This window comes from Ochotona curzoniae, unplaced genomic scaffold (assembly GCF_017591425.1).
Source record: "Ochotona curzoniae isolate NIBS_2020 unplaced genomic scaffold, NIBS_Ocur_1.0 contig_1014, whole genome shotgun sequence".
Classification (NCBI taxonomy): domain Eukaryota; kingdom Metazoa; phylum Chordata; class Mammalia; order Lagomorpha; family Ochotonidae; genus Ochotona; species Ochotona curzoniae.
In genome coordinates, this window is record NW_024464920.1 from 4248219 (window position 1) to 4254808 (window position 6590).

Genomic DNA, 6590 nt, shown 5'->3' on the forward strand with positions numbered 1-6590 from the left:
AAGATCTTCCTGTCTCTCCTCCTCTCTGTATATCTGACTTTGCAATAAAAATAAATAAATTCTCAAAAACAAAACAAAAGACACCTCTGTTCATTGTCAGGATGCCTGAGTTCAATACCTTCTTCCAGCTTCCTGTGAATATAGACCTTTCTGTGGTTGATGCCTCAAGTGACTGAGTACCTCCACCCCATAGCAGAGCTGGATTGAGTTCCTGGTTTCTGCTTTTGCCCTTGGCCTCTTCCTAGACATTGTGGTCACTAGATAAATAAACCGGTGAATGGGAGTCTGTGTCTCTCAAAAGAATAAGAAAATCTTAAAAAGGAAAACCATTCCTGGCACAGTAGTCTAATGGCTAAATCCTAGCCTTGCATTCACTGGGATCCCATATGGTGGGTATCCCGCTGTTCCACTTCCCTTCCAGATCCATGCTTTTGGCCTGGGAAAGTGGTTGAGGATAGCGCAAAGCCTTGGGACCCTGCACTCATGTGGAGACGCAGAAGTAACTCCTGGATCCTGGCTTCTGGCATTGGATCAGCTCAGCTCTAGCCATTGCCGCCACTTTTAGAGTGAACCAGCAGATAGAAGATCTTTGTCTTTCCTGCTCTGTAAATCTGCCTTTCCAATAAAAAATAAATATAAATCTATGGAAAAAGGAAAAGCAGTTTTATGGATTGGACAGCTGTTAAGCTCCACTTGGGACACCTACATCCCATATTGGAATGCCAGGTTTGCTACCTCCACTCTACTTCCCAGCTTCGTGTTAATGTGCACCCTGGAGGGAGCAGCTGATTGGTTAAGTAGTTGCCACTCATTTAGGAGACCCAGATGGAGTTCCTGGTTCTGGCACAGCCCAGGCTGTGGCTGGTGTTTGGACAATGAAGCACAGACAGGAAGCTGTCTTTTTGCCTGTTTCTCTCTCTTTCTCTTCTTGATTTTCAATTATATATATAATTTTAACTTCTTTTTTTTTCAAGATTTATTTTATTGGGCCCGGCGCGGTGGCGCAGTGGTTAAGGTCCTCGCCTTGCACGCCCGGGATCCCATATGGGCGCCAGTTCTAATCCCGGTGGCCCCGCTTCCCTTCCAGCTCCCTGCCTGTGGCCCGGGAAAGCAGTCGAGGACGGCCCAAAAGCTTTGGGACCCTGCACCCACGTGGGAGACCCGGAAGAGGCTCCTGGCTTCGGATCGGCATAGCATCGACTGTTGTGGTCACTTGGGGAGTGAATCATCGGATGGAAGATCTTCCTCTCTGTCTCTCCTTCTCTCTGTATATCTGACATTGCAATAAAATAAAATAAATCATTTTTTAAAAGATTTATTTATTTTTATTGGAAAGGCGGATATACAGAGAGGAGAGACAGAGAGGAAGATCTTCCATCCGATGATTCACTCCCCAAGTAACCACAACGGCCAGTACTGTGCCAATCTGGAGCCAGGAGCCAGGAACTTCCTCCAGGTCTCCCACATAGGTGCAGAATCTTAAGGCTTTGGGCCGTGCTTCACTGTTTTCCTAGGACACAAGTGGAAGCTGGATGGGAAGTGGAGCTGCCGGGATTAGAACTGGTGCCCATATGAGATCCTGGCACGTTCAAGGTGGGGATTTTAGCTGCTAGGTCACCACGTTGGGCCCAACTTCTTTTTAATTTATTATCACCATTCTATGATATAGTTCCCTAGGCCCTGAGATTCCCCTGCCTACTTCCCAAATCCTGAAACCCCCCGACCCACTAAATTCCCCCATAGCATAACTCTTCATAAACAGTCACATGTCCATCATTGTGGGCATGGACAATGACAGAGAGTCCAGAATTCTATTGTTAAGATAGAGCTAATGGGGGCCTGGCGGTGTGGCCTAGCAGCTAACATTCTTGCCTTGAATGCACCGGGATCCCATATGAAAATGAAAATTGGTTCTAAACGTCCATATGGGATCCCGGTGTGTTCAAGGTAACGACTTTAGCCACTAGGCCACGCCGACAGGCCTGAGACTGAAAGATCTTAATGGGTCACACTGATTCCCCTGCCCACACGGGAGTCCTTAGTTGGGCTTGTTAGCACAGCGCATTACTGACAGCCACATGCCATACCACACGAAAGCTAGGGCTAGGGCCCTGTCTAGCAGAGCTAGATCCCAGTACCTGACTGAATGTCAGAACAGGGGATGGGTCACATTAGACAGGGCTATGACACTAACCAGCACACAAGAGAACCGGGTCTGGGGCTAGATTCTGTGAGAGACCTGTGGGCCAAACCCTGTGGAAATGCAAGTCTTGCTGGTTAGCTCAAGAATTGGGGTGGTGAGGGGCTGAGTTTGGTGTGACCATGGAACCTGACAACACTCATGGGTACAGGGACCGAGAAAAGTCTGGGCAGGTCCAGGCTGCAGAACTTGCATGTGCATCCTACGTGCATCCTAAAACAAGGTGTGGGGCAGGCTGGGCTGCAACATTCACCAGCTCATATTAGGCCAAGATGGAGGACCAGACTATGCCAGGCAAGAGCCTAACATTTGTTGGCATGTATGAGATATAAGTCTAGGAGAGGGCCGAGTGGGGAAACTTGGGAAATTTCCCTAGTGGGTCATAGCTCCCATAGCACACGGTCCAGACTTGGGAGTTGGGCAGGCAGGGCAAGGTAGCTCCATCTGTTTGTTAATGCATGGATTGGTTTTGGGAAGGGGGTAGACCAGGAAGGGCCAAGCAGACCTTAGCCCACTGGCAAGTGCAGAAGCCAGGATGGAGTACAGGTCATGCTGGGCTAGGCTGTCACATCTATTGGTTTACATAAGCCAGGGATGGGAGCAGACTGAGTAGGGCCAGGTTCCAGCACCTGCCAGCAAGAATTGGGACTGGGGGCAGACTGGGACAGGTCAGGCTACATCATCTATAGGCAAAGGCCAAGATAGGTGAGTGGCTATGCCAAGCTGGATCAGAGCAACCACTGGCATGCGTGAGATCTATGGAGGGGAGCAGGCCTGGTTGGGGAGCAAAGGGGACACCCTGGCTGGGTTGTAGTTCCCGCTGGTAAGTGTGAAGGGCAGAGTGGGGGCTGTGGTTTAGTCTGGACATGGCTCCAGAATCCCTTGGCATGTGCGTGGGCTGGGTAACGGATGTACCAGACTGGGCTAGAATTGAGCACCCATTGGTGCTGCTGAGAACCAGGGTAGTTGTAGGATGAGCTAGGCTAGGTCTCTGTTCCTGCTGAGCCATGTGTAAGCTGTGTCAGGGTGTAGACCAGGCTTGGCAGGGGTGTAACTCCCAACAGTAAAAACCGGAGTGGGTGAGGGCAGGTCAGGAAAGGCCACTGTTCCTACTAGGAGAGGAAGTGGACTAAGAAGGGCTGGCCCATGGACCCACTGGTGTGCACGAGATCTGGCATTGGGAGAGATCTGATGAGGAGCTTGGGCAACTCCTCTGTTGGGACACAGTCCCTGCAGATGAGCACAAGAACCATGATAGTGAGCAGCCCAGACCAAGCCAGAGAATGGTACCAACTGATAAATGTTTGGCACAGATCGTGGGCAGGCCAGGCTGGGCCAATTCATACCATCGGCTGGCAGATCCGAGCATCAGGATGGAGTGTGTTGGGCTGGGTTCAGTCACAGCACTAGCCAGCACTAGGCCCCATGAGGGCCCGGACTGGGGGACAGATGGGCTAGGCTAGACCATAGCTCCAGCAGCATGAGTTGGAATTGGGGGCTATAGCACCCACTGGCAAATGTCAAGAAGAGGTGTGCCATGCCAGACTTGGTTACAGCACTCAACCAGCACGTGTGAGACCCACAGGGGGAAGGGATGAAGCTGGTGGGAGGGCTCCCCTACTGGACCACCACTACCACTGGAGAGTGTGAGTTGGGATGGGCATAGACCATGGGTTAGAACCCATGTGGGAGACCCGGAAGAAGTTCCTGGATCCTGGCTTCGGATCGGCATAGTATCGGCTGTTGCACTCACTTGGGACATGAATCATCGGACAGAAGATCTTCCTCTCTGTCTCTCCTCTCTGTATATCTGACTTTGTAATAAAAATAAATAAATCTTTTAAAAAGAAATAACTACATGGTCAAGTGTGTGGTGGGCATGATCAGACTGGGCTCCAACACCCATTGGGTTGCGTAAAAAATGTGGCTGGAGACAGAACTGACCCAGCAATTGCAACTACCAGGGTGTGCATAGGCTGATTGGGGTGGCAGACTGTGCTAGACCCTGTATTGGGAAACACACACAAGAATCAATTCTGGGATCCCCCCAACGGAATTGAACCCCAGCCATGGAGAGAATTGCAGGTTCCATGGTCTGACGATGGAGTGTATGTGTCAGAGCTTGGCCTCCTCAGGAGCTTAGATGGAGCATTGGCCAGCATATCCAGGTGCACATGGAGAATATGGCAGTCCATTGGAACCTGCAGAAGACATCTGGTACCACAATAGAGGACAGAGGACAGAGCAAATGAATCAACTACCCCAGCCAAGCATTGGCAGTGAATAACTGGGTAAACAGAGACTCTAAGGCAAACTATGTCAGTCAGTGGATCCTGGAGAGATTACATCATGCTTGGAGTGAGAGACCACCAGTAATTTGGAACTGTTGAATAACAGAAACCTCTTGAGCAGGACCCTCAGAGCATGCCCTACATCAGGGACCCTGGGGTGGTGTTGGGTGGCTGTCCTCCATCCCAGGGTGCAGAGGCATTTGGGAGGCAGGGTGTGGCTTCGCCCCTTATCTCCCCCTTTCTCCCAGATACAGGAAGGGAAAAAAGAGAATGTGTAAATGGTGGTCTTACCTACCTTCCTATAGCCCTTGACCCTAATCAACTATATAAAAATCATCAAAAATAAGAATAATTAATAATTTTAAAAGATCTATATTTATTTTTATTGGCAAGGAAGATTTACAGAAATGAAGAGAGACAGAGATAAAGATCTTCCATCCACTGGTTCATTCCCCAAGTAGCCGAAATGGCCAGAGCTGAGCCGATCCAAACCCAGGAGCCAGGAGTTTCTTCTGGGCCTCCACACAGGCACAGGTTCCCAAGGCTTTGGGCCATCCTCAGCTGCTCTCCCAGGCTACAAGCAGGGACCCGGATGGGAAGTGGAGCTGCCCGGAACATGAACCAGAGTTCATATGGGATCCCAGTGCATGCAAGGTGAAGATTTAGCCAGTAGAATGTCACACTTGGCCCCCTCCTTCTTTTTGTAAATCTGCCTTTCCAATATATATACATACACAAATATTTTTTAAATCCGCCTTTCAAATGAATATAATAAAGTTTATTAAAAAAGCGAACAAATTATGATATAAAATTGCCTTCAGGCTGTGTGTATAATGTATGTGTGAAACATAAATGAATTTCATGTTTCAGTTTGGGTCCCAGCCTCAAGATATCTTATGTATATGTAAATATTCCATAATCCAAAATAATCCAAAATTCGGATAATTTCCAGTTCTAAGGGTTTCAGATTAAGAATATTCATCCTCTATCTATTTCACAGAGAAAAAATAAACTGAGCTGGGTTTAGAACCTGGCTCCTCCATCCATCCATCTCACGTTCAAAGCTCCTTTTCATCTATACTGCCTCTTTATAAACTTAGGATTCAAATGAGGGATTGCATTACATGGCTCAAGTTCAAATCGATCATTATTGATTAAACACTTGATATTTGCAGAACTACCTACTTCTTATAAATACCAGAGACCCAACGAAAAAGAAAGAAAAGTTCTCAACACTTGTGGAGTTTGGAATCAAGTCAGTAAAATATATACCAATGGAAAAAAGTCCTAGACAATGTACTAAACATAATTGTGTAAGGCATAAGCAAAATCACATAAGGATGTACCAAGAAAAGGTATACTTGTTTTGATCAAACATATGTTAATATCTTCTTTCTGCTGGGGCCTACAGGAGATATTCTTGTAATACATGTAATGCACTGAGTACCTTCCTTCCATATCAAAAGCTGATTTTTAAAAAATATTTATTTTTATTTTTTTTTATTGCAAAGTCAGATATACAGAGGCGGACAAGAGGAAACAGAGGAAGGGGAGGAGAGGAGACAGAAAGGAGACGAGAGGAGGAGAGACAGAGAGGAAGATCTTCTGTCTGATGGTTCACTCCCCAAGTGACCGCGACAGCCAGAGCCGAGCCAGCCTGAAGCCAGGAGCCAAGAACTTCTTCCAGCTTTCCCGCACGGGTGCAGGGACCTAAGGCTTTGGGCCATCCTCAACTGCTTTCCTAGGCCACAAGTAGCAAGCTGGAAGGGAAGTAGAGTAGCCAGGATATGAACCAGCAGCCATATAGCAAGGACTTTAGCCACTCTGCTGCCATGCTGAGGCTCCTGGGAGTTGATTCTGATCTAGCCTCCTACTTATGTGCTTGGGAAATCAGGAGAAGATGGCCCATGTGCATGGGCCCATGCCAACCATGTGGGAGACTCAGAGGAAGGTCCAGGCTCTTGCCTCTACCGGGACCAGCCTTAGTGTACTCTGGCCATTTGATTAGTCAACAGCAGATGGAAGACCACTGTCCTTTTCACACACACTGTCTTTCAAAACAAATAAGTTTTTAAAAAAATTAATAGCCTGAGGGACAG